This window comes from Orcinus orca, chromosome 3 (assembly GCF_937001465.1).
Source record: "Orcinus orca chromosome 3, mOrcOrc1.1, whole genome shotgun sequence".
Lineage (NCBI taxonomy): Eukaryota > Metazoa > Chordata > Mammalia > Artiodactyla > Delphinidae > Orcinus > Orcinus orca.
In genome coordinates this window covers 80479337-80496666 of record NC_064561.1, presented here as the reverse complement: position 1 = coordinate 80496666, position 17330 = coordinate 80479337, and the positions used below count along the sequence as shown (strand labels likewise).

The 17330-nt window shown below is 37.4% G+C and overlaps 1 protein-coding gene across 5 annotated transcripts in view; it reads right to left on the bottom strand.

The window, feature by feature from the left end:
• The window catches only part of MARCHF3 (membrane associated ring-CH-type finger 3), a 148567-nt gene that overhangs the window by 77212 nt on the left and 54025 nt on the right, over positions 1 to 17330 (bottom strand). Inside the window, exon 2 of one of the 5 annotated variants that reach the window (XM_049707266.1) lies at positions 15777 to 15869. The exons of the other annotated variants lie outside the window; for them this stretch is intronic. The gene's annotated coding sequence lies outside the window, so the exon portion shown is untranslated. The remainder of the gene's footprint in view (positions 1 to 15776; positions 15870 to 17330) is intronic. 5 annotated transcript variants of the gene reach the window in all.

The window sequence follows — 17330 nt, the reverse complement described above, 5'->3', positions numbered from 1 at the left end:
CCACCCTCCTAGCTCTCCTGATCCCTCTTACCTTTTATATCTTTTAATCTATGTTGTATGTTTCAGCTTCCAACATAATATACATGTCACTTACTCTGTTACTGTCATTTCCCCACACTTAAATGTAAACTCCATAAATTCATAATTCAGGGATTTTTGTGTGCTTGTTGACTTGCGTAGTACAAGTGTCTAGAATAGTGCCTCGCTCATCAATAAATATTGATCGAGTGAATGAATAAATACCAAGCAGACTTTAAAATTGATATTGCAGAGGACTATGGAATCATATCCAATTATTCTTAAATGAAAAAAGTTGATTATCAAGCAATATATTGTGTGTGTATATATATATACATATACACATGTACACTCTATATAGTATAGATAGAGATTCATGATCCCCAGGTTGGTAAGAAATAGAAAATGTGTCACATGTGGAAAGTATGTTGGGAGGATGAGACACATTTAAAGTATATAAAAATCACAGGGTGTTGAGATTATAGTGTTAATTTATTTCTTAAAAAATATATTCATATCTTCTAAACTCAGAGGTTTTGGAATCGGGCAGATTTGGGACCTATGCACCATTTCTTACTGGCTATGTAATTCTGAGCATCTGAGCAAGTTATTCAACCCTCAGTGACTCAGTTTCCTCATCTATGATTGGGGACAGTAACAGTAGTAACCTCATTGGAACCTCTTGAAGATTAAATGAAATAATACACATAAAGCACTCAGCACAGTGCTTGGCATATAATAGGCATTTGGTAAAATGTTAGCTATTATTATTTATTATTATTATCTTTAATGGAGTTCAAAATGTACCACTTGCAGAATTTTTTTTGTGGTATATTTTGAGTTATACTTTGACTTTCTTTGAGCGAACAATGAATTTGGGTCTAGAGTCTCACCTTTGTTGTTATATCTCTGTATATTCCCTCAAATCATTTTGAGCCCATCCGTTTGTTTGCTGACTGGGTTCATGAGATGCATCGTTTTCCTGCTAATTTTGGGTAATGTATGATTCATCTGGATAAGAGTAGCAGATTAGATGTACACTGACAGCATTGTCTGTAAGGCACCGACCTTAAATATTTCCATTTGGTTTCTTTGGACATTTTTGTCAATTGTTCAGTGTTTGCTCTATAGGTTTTTGAGTTTTGGCCAAACTGTAATCTAGGCTCTTTACTCTCTAAGAAGACTACAGAAATTACAACACGAAGAACTTTGACAGAAAGCTCTCGCCCTTTTCTCTGCCTCAACTCTTTTTACGGAGTGGTGTTGGAGGAATTAGCAAGGCAGAGGGAAGCTTACGATTTTTTATCTCCTTTTTAAAATTTATTATAGAAGTAATGAATTCTCACGGTAATACAAATTCACTCACTAAAGTAGGATATAAATGGAGGCATAACACCTCCAGATCATATACTACCCCTAGTCCCAGTAACCACTTGTTAGAATTCCTGGTTTTAGTTCTTCTTGCAGTACTTATGCCTCCTCTCTTGATTTATCAAATTTTAGCAGCATCAATTAACTTTCTGTTTTAAAAAAATTAGAAATTTAGCTCACTACCTTTTCTTCCCTCCCTCCTTTCCCCAAATTTTGTTATATTTTTTACTTCTAAGTTCTTTGTTAGCTTTAGAACTTTAGATAACATGCCTAAACATTTATTTCTTAATCCATCCATTTAAACCGTATCTCTTAATTGTGTAAGGTGAGGAAACTGGCACCATTTAATCTCCCTCCATTGCTCCTCTCTTCCATCACCTAAATTCTCTCAGCCATAGCATATATTTTGAATTTTAGGGTTTATAATTTAAATTGTCTGTAATCTCAATTGCCTTCCACAAAGTCTCTAGAAATAACCTGCAAAAAATGAAAACCGAGAAAGAGCATTTCAATATTATTCTATAGATATCACTCACTTCAGACCCTGACAGAAAGAGATACTGGGTTGCTTAACTCAAGTTGCTTGAAAGAGAATCCTCCAAGCCTCAAGGTCAAAACTTTTAAAAATTGTATTATATTCCACCAGTTGCTGAAAATCAAAACACATTTTCATTGTTTCATAGTTAGACAATGTATGTATTTCTTGTGAAGCTTTTTGTTTTTCCTAACAGTTTCAATTGCCTTTGTTATTGTTTTGTTTCTATCTTGTTGACAGTAGCAGCTTATTTTTTTGGCTTAATACTAATCTCATACAGCTGGTTAATTAAATCAATACAGAACATCCACATTCTTCTTGAATATGTCCTGTTGCTTTCTTCATGCTGTAATTCAGACATACTGTTGTCTAAACATATGTCTAAACATATGTTTCTGGAGCTCTTATTAATCAGATGTTTGACTTCTAGGATTGAGTGTCCATGCCCATTAAATTTTCTCTTGAATATTCTATCTTTTTGTCTTTTTGGTCTAAGGTCTAGGAGATTTACTTGACTTTATTTTAAATCCAGTAAATGAATTAATTTCATCCACTATATTTTGAATATCCACTGTTTTTTATTCCTTACTCCCATTTATATAGTTACCTTTTCTTATTTTATGAATAAAAAGTATTCTTTTTATTTAAAAAGTTTTTTGGGGGGGGCACATTGGGTCTTTGTTGCTGTGTGCGGGCTTTCTCTAGTTGCAGAGATCAGGGGTTACTCTTCGCTGCGGTGCGTGGGCTTCTCGTTGCAGTGGCTTCTCTTGTTGCGGAGCATGGGCTCTAGAGTGCAGGCTCAGTAGTTGTGGCTCACAGGCCTAGTTGCTCCGCGGCATGTGGGATCTTCCCGGACCAGGGCTCGAACCTGTGTCCCCTGCATTGGCAGGCAGATTCTTAACCACTGTGCCACCAGGGAAGTCCCTAAAAAGTTTTATAAACAGAGAAAATAAACATGTTTTTACAAGTCAGATATTTTTAGAAAGTTTACACTTTGTCATTTGTGCTTCAGATGAGTTTTTCTTATTAGAAGAAATAAGACCATAGAGGTAAACTGAAGTCTCCTTTTGTTTCCCAACTCCTACTCTCATTTTCCTTCTTCTCCCTTTCTCTTTCCTACCATCCTTCCCTTCTCTCCCAGAGGCAACTACCATTAAAATTTTGTGTGTTTTTTTCTAGACTATGTTTTAATATTTTTACTACATATACAAGTGTCTATGAACAATATGTAGTATTGTTTCCTGTGCATTAAATTTGTTCCATAGTGTACAAATTCCAAAATCATTTTGTTCACCCAACGCCTTCTGAAATCAACTGATGTTGATACATATGGATCTAGTTGATTCATTTTTAATGATGTAAGTTGTCCTCCATATTCATTCATTCATTCAACAAATATTTATGCGCACCAACAGTGTTCCTGGTACTGTTCTGGTGGCTAGGGACACAGCAACCAAGGAAACAAAATATGAACATAGCATAATTTATTTTATCTTTGCTCCATTAACAGATATTAGGTTTTGCCATGACAAAGAATGCTTTGGTGAATGCCCTTGTACAGGGCTTCTGTTGCAAGTGCTTCTCTAGGGAATATTTCTAGGGGTAAAACTGCTGCTTAATAGACCACATTTTCAACTCTACCAGGTATTGCCAACTTGCTTTCCAAAAAGTTATATCAGACTGCATACCTAGCAAGCTGGGAAAATGCTCTGTTCCATTCATCCTGCCCAACATTTGAACAGTCATACTTTATCTTTTGTCATTCTGATGGATGAGGAATGGTACCTCTTTGTTTTAGTGAGCACTTCTCCTAATTGTTAGTAAGGCCCAGCATCTCTTCTTATATTTATTTGTCCTCTAACTCTCCTCCTTTGTGTACTGCCTGATGGTATCCTTTGCTACTCATTTTTGTAGTCAGTTGTTTGTCTTTTTAATGCTGTTTTGTAACGATTCTCCAACTATATAGTCTGGAAGCCAAAATATTTTCTGTTTTATGTGTTGAAATTATATTTTTCCACTCCAGAGTTTGTGTCTTAAGTTTATTTATAGTGGCTCTTGCATAAAAGAGTTTTACTCCTTAATGTAATGTTTCCTTTATGAACAGTCCTTTCTGTGTACTGACTGAGAAATAATATCTCCCCAACAGTCATAAAGATATTCTTTTGTATTTCCTTCTAAAACATTTAAAGGTTTATTTTACACAGGCCCCTAATCCATCTAAAATTATACGTCTGTATGAGGAGGCATCTACCTTTCTTTTTTCATAATGAGAGCTAAATAATTTATCAAATAATCCTTCCTTTTCCCACTTATTTTTAATGCTTTAATTTACCCTCTGCCAAATTCCCACATAGATTTGGGGGATTGTTTCTGGGGTTTCTATGCTATTACAATGAATAGATCTGAGATTTTAGTCAGATTCTCTCTCAAAACAGTTCTCTTCTGGTCCCTAAATTTCCCATCTTTCTCCCAGTCTCAGGGCTTCTCTTGTCTTCACTTAAACTGACCATATTTTTAAACCCACCTCTTTGTTCACTGATGAAAAAACAAAGATGCAGGGTTCTTACACCTCCTGTTCAGGTTCACACTGCAAGACAGAAAGCTTGGAGTAGCTCTTAGCCTGAATTCCATGCCTCTTTCCACTTATGCTCCCTCCCCTACAAGTTTCCATTTTCTGTCAAAGTTTTACTTCCACTGCTAGTAGTTTTAGAAACTACTCATCTCACTGAATCTTTCTCAAGACTGGGTTTTCATTGTTTTAAAACATCTCTTCAAATTGGCAGATTAAGGATTGTATTTCGTTATTAGTTTCTTGATATAAATAAATACACAAATATCAAGTAAATAAATACTCCTTAAAAACCGTATTATGGAGACTTCCCTGGTGGTCCAGCAGTTAAGACTCCACACTCCCAATGTAGGGGGCCTGGGTTCGATCCGTGGTCAGGGAACTAGATCCCACATGCCGCAACTAAGACCCAGAGTGGTCAAATAGATAAATATGTAAAAACAAAAACAAACAAAAAACTTATCATGTTTTTCTTGGCCCATAGTATTCTGTCTTTCTGATTTATCTATTCATGCCTTTTCCCTAGGTTTTGTTGTTGTTGTTGTTTTGGTTTTTTTTATTAGTTGTGTTTAGCAATTCTATGTATATGTTAAAGACAGTAACTCTTTGTCATATATGTTTAACTTAAAAAAAAGTCCTGTCATTTAGCTTCTAATCTTGTTTATAGTCTATTTGACTCAGAGGTTTTAGAATTTAAACCTATCAATCATTTTCTCTGTGGTCTCCTCTACTACTCCTCTACTTAGAAGGGTCTTCTCGGACTTCCCTGATGGCGCAGTGGATAAGAATCTGCCTGCCAATGCAGGGGACACAGGTTTGAGCCTTGGTCCGGGAAGATCCCACATGCCGCAGAGCAGCTAAGCCCGTGTGCCACAACTACTGAGCCTGTGCTCTAGAGCCTGTGAGTCACAACTACTGAGCCCGCATACCACAACTAGAGCAGCTAAGCCCGTGTGCCACAACTACTGAGCCTGTGCTCTAGAGCCCGTGAGTCACAACTACTGAGCCCGCATACCACAACTACTGAAGCCCACGCACCTAGAGCCTGTGCTCCGCAACAAGAGAAGCCACCAAAATGAGAAGCCCGCGCACTGCAATGAAGAGTAGCCCCCGCTCTCTGCAACTAGAGAAAGCCCACACACAGCAACGAAGACCCAACACAGCCAAAAATAAAAACAAATAAATTAATTAATTAAAAAAAGGGTCTTCTCATTCCAAGTGCAAATATTCAACCTAGATTTTCTATGACTTTTATGATTTCATAAACTCTTCAATCCATTCATAATTTACTTTGGTGTATGGTGTGATGTCAAAAGCTAACTTTCATTTTCTCCAAATTGTTTATCACTTGGTTCAATCCTATTTATTGATAACTTCTTCATTTATGTATCACCTTTATCGATAGTAAGTTCTTACATGTACTAGAATCTCTTCCTAGGTTCTGCTTCACTAATCTGTCCATTCTTATAAAACATCACATTTTAAAGTTATTTTAGCTTTATAATTCATTTTAATGACTAGTAGAAGAAGATGTCCAACATTATTGTCTGCCAGATTTTACTGATCATTTCTGTTTATTCTTCCCTATTTTTCTTTTGAGTCACCATTTAAAAATGAGATTTAGTCTTCCCATCTAGAAACACAGCATTTATGCTAATTTTCTTTTTTCTCTCAGTATTTAAATTTCCCAGATATTATTTATTACTATTTAGTATTTTATGTTCTAGTAAATGTGATCTTTCCCATTATATTTTGTAGCTACTTATTGTCCATGCACAGAAAAGCTATTGATTTTGGTTTATTTTGTATACAGATTTTAATTTTTTAATAATTTTTTTTTATTATATTACTTTTTGTTGGTTCCATTACATTTCGAGGTAAATAGGAATATAACATACAAATAATGATTATCTTTTTTCTCCTTTCCTCTGACTTTTATTTCTTGGAGGGGTTGTAGCTTCCAGAAGAATATGGAATGATCATGGTGAAAAGCAAGTCTCACTCCTGATTGTAATGCAGTGTCTCCAGCTTGCCATTCAGTATGCTCTAAGTTGTTTCTCTGGCTGAGAAACTCTTGATCATATTAAGATGGATGTTTGTTTAATAAATGGTCTAGTGTACTTATCTTGAATTTTAAGCCTATTTCTTTACACAGCTCCTTTTTCTTATTTCTAAAAGTGCACTGCTTTTGTATTCTGTATTTTTTGTTTTCATTATCTAATTCTTCATATTCCAGTCTTTGTCCCTATTCTGATCTAATCTGTTTATCACTGCTTTTAAAAGAATTAATCTTTGAATCCAAAAAGGGTCTCATGACTGGGTAGTATATACAAGGAGAAGAAAGATCGAGGGTACTGAATAATCTTCTAATTAATAATCAAATGTAACTCATTTAAAAAAAGATCCTACTTGTTCACTTGAATAGAAATTTATTGATTACTGAAATCCAGGAGAAAAGTTGATAACTACCAATTTGGCTGATTTTTATGTGCAAGAAACAATTAACTTGAAAACAAATAATCACTAAAACCCCACAAAAAAAACCCCACAGTGGTGAGGGGTTATGTCAAAGAGATATCGGATCCAAGTGTTAAGAACTCCAGTGGCCAAAGGTGGAACAATCTGAGAAACAAAATTAAGTAGTACTGCATTATAACCCAAAGTATGAGTCCATACTGATACAAATAATTGATTGAATAAATAATGGAAGGGGGGCAAGAGAAGAGACAAATCTCCTGTGTAGAAGAAATCCAAATAATTTACGTAGACACTCCGACCTGCAGGACACGGAGCATACCTCCCCATTCCTTAAGTGTGGGCTGTGCATAGCAACTTCCTTCCAGAGCGTACAGTACGGAAAGAGGGAAAAAAAGAGTAACTTTTCACTGGAGAAACCTGACAAATACTACTTCAGAGAGGTGATCAAGATCAGCATCAACAATAAATCATGGTAGTATGTACCCTTCATATGTGATGACACTAGCACTTTAGTTTGGTCTTCTCCAAAACTCATAACCCCAGTCCGTTTATGAGAAAAATATCAGACAAATCTCACTTGAGAAACATTCTACAAAATACCTAACTAGTGATTTTTAAAACTGTCAAAGTTGTCAAAAACAAGGAAAAGTCTGAGAAACTGTCACAACCAAGAGGAGCCTAAGGAGATGTGACAACGAAATGTAATGTGGGATCCTGGATGGAATCCTGGAACAGAAAAAATGGATATTAGGGAAACGAAGGAATCTGAATGAAGTATGGACTTTAGTTAATAATAATGTATCAATATTGGTTAATAGTTGTAAGAGATATACCCAACTAATGTAAGATTTTTTTCTTACTGTCTTAGCTACTTTCAAATACACAGTACAGTATTATTAACCATAGTCACCATGCTGTAGTTTACATTCCATGACTTATTTATTTTATAACTGTACCTTTTGACCCCTTTAACCCATTTCATCCACTACACCTTTCTCCCCTCTGGCAACCACTAATCTGTTTGCTGTATCTGTGGGCTTGGTTTATTTTTGTTTATTTATTTTGTTGTTTTAGATTCCACAAATAAGTGAAATCATACAGTATTTGTCTTTCTCCGTCTGCCTTATTTCACGTAGCATAATGCCCTCAGGGTCTATCTGTGTTGTCATAAATGGAAAGCGGCCATTCTTTTTTATGGCTGAATAGTATTCCAGTACATAGATATCGTATCTTCTTTATCCATTCATCCATCAGTGGACACTTACAGTGTTCATTGCTACAATGAACATGAGGGTTCATATATCTTTTCAAATTAGTGCTTTCATTTTCTTTAGATAAATACCCAGAAGTAGAATTGCTGGATCATATGGTAGTTCTATTTTTAATTTTTTGAGGAATCTCCACACTGTTTTCCATAGTGGCTGCACCAATTTTCATTCCTACCAACAGTGCACAAGGGTTCCCTTTTCTCCATCCTTACCAACACTTGTTATTTCTTATCTTTTTGATAACAGCCGTTCTAACAGGTATGAGGTGATATCTCATTGTGGTTTTGATTTGCATTTCTCTGATGATTAGAGATGTTGAGCATCTTTTCATGTGCCTGTTGGCCACCTGTATGTCTTTCTTGGAAAAATGTCTATTCAGATCCTCTGCACAATTTTTTTTTTTTTTTTGCGGTACGAGGGCCTCTCACTGTTGTGGCCTCCCCCGTTGCAGAGCACAGGCTCCGGACGCGCAGGCTCAGCAGCCATGGCTCACGGGCCTAACCGCTCCGCGGCATGTGGGATCTTCCCGGACCGGACACAAACCCGTGTCCCCTGCATCAGCAGGGGGACTCTCAACCACTGTGCCACCAGGGAAGCCCTGTTGATGGTTTCTTTTGCTGTGCTGAAGCTTTTTGGTTTGATTAAGTCTCACTTGTTTATTTTTGCTTTTATTACCTTTACTTTTGGTGTCAAATCCAAAAATCATCGCCAAGACTGATGTCAAGGAGATCACTGCTTATGTTTTCTTCTAGGAGTTCTATGGTTTCAGGTCTTACACCCAAGTCTTTATGCCATTTTGAGTTAATTTTTGAGTATGGTGTAAGAGGGTGGTCCAGTTTCATTCTTTTGCATGTGACTGACCAGTTTTCTCAACAGCACTTATTGAAAAGACTGGCCTTTCCCCATTATATATTCTTGGCTCCTTTGTCATAAATTAATTAACCATATACGCATGGGTTTATTCTTGGACTCTCTATTCTGTTCCATTGATCTATGTGTTTTTATGCCAATACCATACTGTTTTGATTATGATAGCTTTATAATGCAGTTTGAAACCAGGGAGCATGATGCCTCCTGTTTTGTCCTTCTTTCTCAAGATTTATTTGGCTATTCAGAGGTCTTTTGCAGTTCCATAGAAATTTTAAGGTGGTTCTATTTTTGTGAAAAATGGCACATTGGAATCTTGATAGGGATTGCACTCAATCTGTAGATTGCTTTGGGTAGTATGGACATTTTAACAATATTAATTCTTCCAATCCAAGAGCATAGAGTATCTCTCCATTTATTTGTGTCTTCAATTACTTTCATCAATGTCTTACAGTTTTCACTGTACAGGTATTTCACCCCTTTGGTTAAATTTCTTTCCAGGTATTTTACTCTTTTTGATGCAATCATACATGGGATTACGTTCTTAATTTATCTTTCTGATAGTTTATTCTTAGTGTTCAGAAACACAACAGATTTTTGTATATTGATTTTGTATCCTGCAACTAAAGTCGTTTATCAGTTCTAACATTTTTTGGTGCAGTCTTTAGGGGTTTTTTATATATAAAATTATGTCATCCTCAAATGGTCTCAGTTTTACTTTTTCCTTTCCAATTTGGATGCCTCTTATTTATGTTGCCTAATTGCCATGGCTAAGCCTTCCAATACTACGTTAAATAGAAGTGGCAAGAGTGAGCGTCCTTGTTTTGTTCCTGATCTTAAAGGAAATGCTTTCAGCCTTTACCATTGAGTATGATGTTAGCTGTGGGCTTGTCATATATGACTTTTATTATGTTGAAGTACATTCCCTCTATACTCACTTTGTTGAGAGTCTTTTTCATAAATCGATGTTGAATTTTGCCAGATGCTTTCTCTGCACCTACTGAGATAATCATATGATTTTTTTTTTTTTTTTTTTTTTTGCGATACGCGGCCTCTCACTGTTGTGGTCCCTCCCGTTGCGGAGCGCAGGCTCCGGACGCGCAGGCTCAGCGGCCATGGCTCACGGGCCCAGCCGCTCCGCGGCATGTGGGATCTTCCCAGACTGGGGCACGAACCCGTGTCCCCTGCATTGGCTGGCGGACTCTCAACCACTGCGCCACCAGGTAAGCCCCGATCATATGATTTTTATCCCTCATTTTGTTAATGTGGTATATCACACTGGTTGATTTGCAGATGTTGACCCCATCCTTTCATCCCTGGAATAAATCCCACTTGATCATGGTGTATAGTCATTTTAATATATTGTTGAATTCAGTTTGTTGGCTTTTGTTGAGAATTTTTGCATCTATGGTCATCAGGGATATTGGCCTACAATTTTTTGTGTGTGCGTGTGATGTATTTCTCTGGTTTTGTTATCAGGGTAATGCTGGCCTTGTAAAATAAGTTTGGAAGTATTCTCCCCTCTGCAGTTTTTTGGAAGAATTGTGAAGGATTGCTATTGATTCTTTGAATGTTTGGTAGAATTCACTGATGAAGCTCTCTGGTCCTAGACTTTTGCTTCTGGGGGGTTTTTGATTACTGGTCAGTCTCCTTACTAGTAATCAATCTATTCAGATTCTCTATTTCTTCATGATGCAGTCTTGGAAGATTGTATGTTTCTAAGGACGTATCCATTTCTTTCAGGTTGTCCAATTCGGTAAGATGTTAATAATAGGGGAAACCAGGTGTGAAGTGTATGGGAACTCTGTACTATCTCTGCAATTTTTCTATAAATATAAAACCGTTCTAAAAAATGTTTATTAAAAAAAATCACACCTTCAGTAATAATATCCAGTAATTCCTGGGTGTTCTTAAAGCTGCAATTATTATACCACCATGAAAAACAACTCAGTAACTAGCAGACAGCTAGCCCTGCTTGGTATTCCAACCAGCATCACTTCCTGGACTAATTACCAATGTACCTTTTCTCCTAGGTTATTGCTTAGTTATAGTTCCATAGAGGGTACTCAGTTATACTCTAAGAGCTCCTTTGAGAAAACAGCAAGAACAAATGGACATAAATTGCACCAGGAGGGTTTTGAGTTAAGAGTTTTGGAATGCTATGAATTCAAGTTATGTGATATTCCTTGCTAATTGATCTTTTACAAAATAAATTTATTTATTTATTTTTGGCTGTGTAGGGTCTTTGTTGCTGTGTGTGGGCTTTCTCTAGTTGCGGCAAGCAGGGGCTACTCTTCGTTGCGGTGTGCGGGCTTCTCATTGTGGTGGCTTCTGTTGTGGAGCGAGGGCTCTAGGAGCGTGGGCTTCAGTAGTTGTGGCATTCAGGCTCAGTAATTGTGGCATGCGGGCTCTAGAGCACAGGCTCAGTAGTGGTGCATGGGCTTAGTTGCTCCGTAGCATGAGGGATCTTCCCAGACTAGCGATTGAACCCGTGACCCCTGCATTGGCAGGCGGATCCTTAACCACTGCGCCACCAGGGAAGTCCAGCTAGTTAATCTTTTTTTTTTTTTTTTTTGTGGTACGCGGGCCTCTCACTGTTGTGGCCTCTCCCATTGCGGAGCACAGGCTCCGGACGCGCAGGCTCAGCGGCCATGGCTCACGGGCCCAGCCACTCTGTGGCATGTGGGATCTTCCCGGACCGGGGCACGAACCCGTGTCCTCTGCATCGGCAAGCGGACTCTCAACCACTGCGCCACCAGGGAAGCCCCCAGTAGTTAATCTTTTAAAGGGTGAGTTGACAATACATTGGTGTGGTCCTGAATTTCTACACTTTCCAGAAGGTTTTTATATCTTAAGTACAAAATTTACGTAAACTAAAAGTTGGCATAAGTGGTACTGATCACATAGAAATTGTTCATCAAATTATCTAAGGTCTCTGCCGTTCTCTCCATCAACACATGATTTATTAAGTTTGTTCCACAGATTTGAGTTCAGGCTGCATAAATCATGAATAAGGATTAATTTAACAGTCATAATGCCCCCAGGACAATGCTTCAAGTGAAGAAAACTCAAAATTGTCACGATGTGAAAATGACAGTCGTACCAACATTGGCAAGTTGAAATGATATTCAACACCCTTACAGAGGCAGAACATAAAGCTTATTTCTGCTTGTTTTATGCAAACTCTACAGCTTTTCCTTTTAATGTTTTATTAATATTTACCCTTGTGAAAATGTTTTGAAAACAAATCTAAGACCATCCTGATCTGCCTCTAGCTATTAAGCAACACTATGAGACACTGACCTCCTGCTGCCTCTTTGATGACTTAAATCCTTTAGGAAAACAAGACCTTACCAGGCCCCCAAGCCATTTACAGCAATGATATTTTGCCACCATTTATGATTAAAGAGAGAAGTGTCTGGCAGTGTGGCCCTTGTGTCCGTTGGCTTATTCCACCTGACTCCTTAACATTTACAAAACTCTAATTTTTTGTACTCTCAAATATGTTATAGTGATTCAGAAAAATGACCAGATAATAAATACTCTGGTTAGAAGTTACATACTCACCAGAATAAATGAGAAGTGACCAGGAATAAGGGAAAATGGCTCATGGAATAGATAACTGAATTTTCTGTTATTTACACGATTCTCATGAAGCTGATGGTGTGGTTAGTACAGACAATACGATGATGTGTTAGAGGCAATTCCAGCTACGACTTCATGCATTCAGTGGCATCTCTTGTTATAAGCAATTACTCCAAATGAATGAATTCTGGGTGTGCTGGATGAAGAAAAGAGAGAAAAGAGCAAGCAGAATGGAGCAAACCAAAGTCCACCACATAAATTCCGTCTCCACTTCACTAATGATATGTTGTTGGAAAGGTTTCAACACATTCTCTTTGACAGAAATTAGAAACATTGATCTGCATGCAGGGTTTGCATAGAGGTTATCAAAATAAAATTTTAGAGAATCATTAAAGGGCTGAGTACAGCATGTTAAATCCTTAATCAGAGATGCCAAAACCCACAGTCAGACAGCTGTCTTTCAGAAGTGACCACCATAAGGCTGATGAAAGAGGGTTCATGGAAAGGTCAGGAAAAAAATGCCAACAGTTATGCTTACTGTTATAAAAAATATTTATGGCAAGCAATATAATTTGTTAATTTTTTGTCCCATGTTGTCCCCTACTAATTTGTATAAACTACAGTACTGAATTTATTTCATTAGCTAGTATTGGGGAATGAACAAAGCTTAATTAAAATTCAAATTATAATTCTATCATGATGTATTCTGCTCTGGTATTCTCTGGATCTAATAAGAAATTATGCCTCATCAAACATATATAATTTGGCTTGAAACGGTAATAGTAGGAAGCCAAAATTATAGTCATAATAAAGTTGTCTATGCTGGATATTTTCATTTCAGAGTGCAATATGCGCTGGGTAACCTGAGTCCCCAGGCAATCATTTAGTCATCCAGGCTCACTCTGGGTGGAGCTTGTTTACATCCTATAATCACACCATTAACACTCACTGCTAAATTTAAACACAAGGAATGGATATTAATGTTTGTTTCACAACTCCAGTGATACTGCTACACAATTATATTGACAGGCTCGATAGTGAATACACTGAAACTACCATGGTTACTCTTTGAGAGTATAAACGAACAGGCATCTGCAATACTGGACAGCAATATACAGTATATTTCTTGGTCCACGGAGGTAGGGAGGTGGCATCATGTGAAGAAACAAGGATGGGTCTATGCCATGAGCACAGTGGTTTTGCAGTGTGAGAACTCAGGGAAGGAAGGACATTTTGGACAAACTACCAGCGTTTGAGGAACTCATGTTCACAGGAGGCACACAATACACATCTGCTGATTGAGTCTGGAATTCACATAGCTGGCTGTGTCCCTGGGGGCTAGACATTTCACTTCCATGAACCTTAATTTCTTCATCTGGAAAATGAGGGCATTAGACGTTCCATGGGAATTCCTTTCCATTGTAAGGTTATATAACAGTGATCATATATATGTGAGTGTTTATGCATATATATGGTAACTATGTGCTTTCAACAGTAGCAGCAATGATTAAACTAAATATGAACTTGTGATTCTGTAATTTGTTACTGAGTCTATTTTATTATTTTTTAGTAACAAAAGATTTTCTTTCAGTCCATGTGACTATGGGCAAGTTAATGTTCTCCAAGTTTTCGTTTCCTTTTATATAAATTAAGCTGATAATAGCACCTATCGTTGTTTATAGCATGTTGTGAGCATTACCCAGATAATGTATATAAAGTTCAGCCCAGTGTGGGGACCACAGTAGGTACTTGATACATTTCTTTCTATTCTTTTCTAGCCCTCTTTATTTGGTTTATAAAACAAGTGAGCAAAGAATGAATAGACTTATGATTGTCCACTTAGAAGGGAAACTATTTTGAAGAATTGTTACAAAAAGACTTTCTAATGAATTACGGTTATTTAGAGAAGAAGCATCTGAGTTTTGGAAATACATTTTTTCAACAGAAAGAAGGGATCCGAAAACAATGCGATCCTCCTTTAAAAGATAGAGTAATTATACATTGGTTTTACTGTTTTGTAGATAAACTTAGACAGTATTAACTGTAATACCCATATAAAACCAAAATAGAAGATGTCACCAATCTTAGGTAACATGTCAAAGTTATCAAGGAAAAAAAAAAATCCTTAGACTGTTATTGCTAACAATTGAAAAAAAAGGGAGGTGGGGGGAATGCTACATATGAAAAGAAAATTAAACCAAGCACCCACATTTTCTGCCTGAGTAAATGGCATAAAAGATGCTTGCTACAGAGATTGACTTATTGGTTAGAACTAATATAAGATAAATTTGATCTAAGACACTAAACATTTTTAGAACTAGAAGCTCAAAAAACTTTAGTCTTAAAATTAGTAAATATTTCAAGAAAAAAATCTGGTGAGTTTCTGAGGAGTTGAAGAAAAGCTAGCAGAGAATCCGGATTCTTCCTCAACTGGTATATACTCTTCTGTCAGGAAAACCAAAGAAAAATAGACTAGGATGTCAAAATGTCAAGGGTATTGATCGTAAACTATTGAAGCTCATCAAAATAATTCACCAACATTTTCTGTCGTTCTCTCTTTTCTGTGTAACAGAGAACTGACCTGAGGGGCAGCATCAGAGGCCTAAAAGCCTCTATAAAGAGCATTCCTACTTTGGGGCCTCCTTTCAATATTTAGTACAAAATTTGACTGTCTCACACCTTCACCAATTCTGGTTGAGGAGACTCAGTGAGTGAGCTAGATGCTAGCTTGGACCAAGTGGTCAGAGAGGCAGGCCTATCCTTCAGCTGGTGCTTTGTAGGGAGGGTATTTGACAGAAAGATCTTGACCTAAGGTTATCATGACTTCATCCCAATACTGCCAGACCATAACCTCTGCCTTCCACGCCTCTTCCTCTGTGCTATGCCTCATCAGTCCTTGGCATGAGGTGGAACTAACACCATAGGGCAAAGGGCACAACACACACAAAGGCGGGGATAACAAGATTTGCCTCAATGTGATGTTCAAAATAGTAGTTGATGCCATAATGCTGGTTCAACCTGAGTTTCCCTGGTTGCTCAATTTGCTAGATATGTATGAACACATTACAGTTTTTAATTAACTTACTTCTTGGTATGATTCATTTACCTCCTGACAGATTTCAGTTTCTCCAGATTCAGGAGCTAGGGAAGATGCAGTACTGGCTACTCCATAAAGGCCCTATGTACAGATGTGAAGAGAAACATTTATCAAATGGTCTTTAAATTGAAAGCCTGAGACAGGGGAGTTTTCCTTTCTTATGGTCCATGTCTTTGAAAAATTAAACTTAAAAATATGATTTTCTGGAATTTTAAGATGTGAGTCTAGTGAGGTTTTTTTTTTCCTATTGTCCTATTATGGTTGTTTGAGGCTGGGGTCCACATAGCAGCTGCATCTTAATCCCTCAGCCCACTGGTCTTGTAATTCTCCTGAGCATGTGGGATATTCATTAAGGTTAAATTCCGGAGGGAAGCAGGTTGTTTCAGTGTGACATTAGTTGAAACAGCTGAGGCAGAGGGCAACGTGGTAAGCTAGTTTTGAGTCCAGGCTTCTGAGCAGGTGAGCTTGACTGGAACTGGTGAGAGAAGGGTCACCCCCGCCCCCCTTAGACTAGTAGCCCTAGGAGGAGTGGAAGGTGGGGAGGGAAAGACCTCGAGGAGGCTGGGTGGGAAGCTAATGGAATGGGAGTCTCCCTGATGTCCAAGGGGAGAGAGGGAACATGATTCTGGTCAAAGCAAGGAAGAGAGAGAATTCACATTCTAGAACACACCTTGTGTTTCCTGTGATGAGTTTTTTTTCAATGATATTGGAACACATCTTTTTTAAAGCTTCCATTTGTTGAGCAATAAATATGGACTAGGAATACTGCCAAAGATTTTATATACATGAGATCACTGTTCTCAGAACAATCATATGAGATGTGTATAATTATGACCCCCCCACCCCAGATTGCAGATGAGGAAACCAAGACTCTGTATGTTAAAGAATGTGCCCATGGAAAGAAGCCAAGATCCTCACACTGGTCTGACTACCTCTCTAAGGCAGAGCTCTTTATCTTTAAACTGTCCTACTCTTCTTTCATGAACAGAGGCGCTGAATTCCACAGAAAGTTGATTTTCAAAAGGGTAAACAACAAAAATTGCCAAGATGTTGAATGGTCAAGGATTCATTCATTGTTATTGCCTACTTATTAGAAAGGAGCATAAATAAATGCTGTTTCAGAAACAGTTTTTAGCTACCAGTGCTGGGAAAAAATATTTTGTGTTTAAAATTTTAGTTTTATTAATAGTATATTAATTATATACACTGTTATTTATATATATATAAATTGCATATGTAATTAATTAGCAGTATTTCAATATTAATGCTGGTTGAAGCCTAAAAAGGGTTTGGAACTGTATGAAGCATGTTTACATAAGTAAAAGGTGAAGCTTCTAAAGCAGCAAACTAATGAGCCAATGAGAGATGAAAACCATTGAAAGAGAGAGGGAATTTTCTCTCTACTAATTCATAAGCCAAGGTTATGGGCTTTAACTGTCACTCTCATGCATTGCCAGTGGGAGTATAAAATGGTGAAACTACTTGGGAAGAGAGTTTGGCAGTTTCTTATAAAGTTTAACATATATTTAACACATGGCCCAG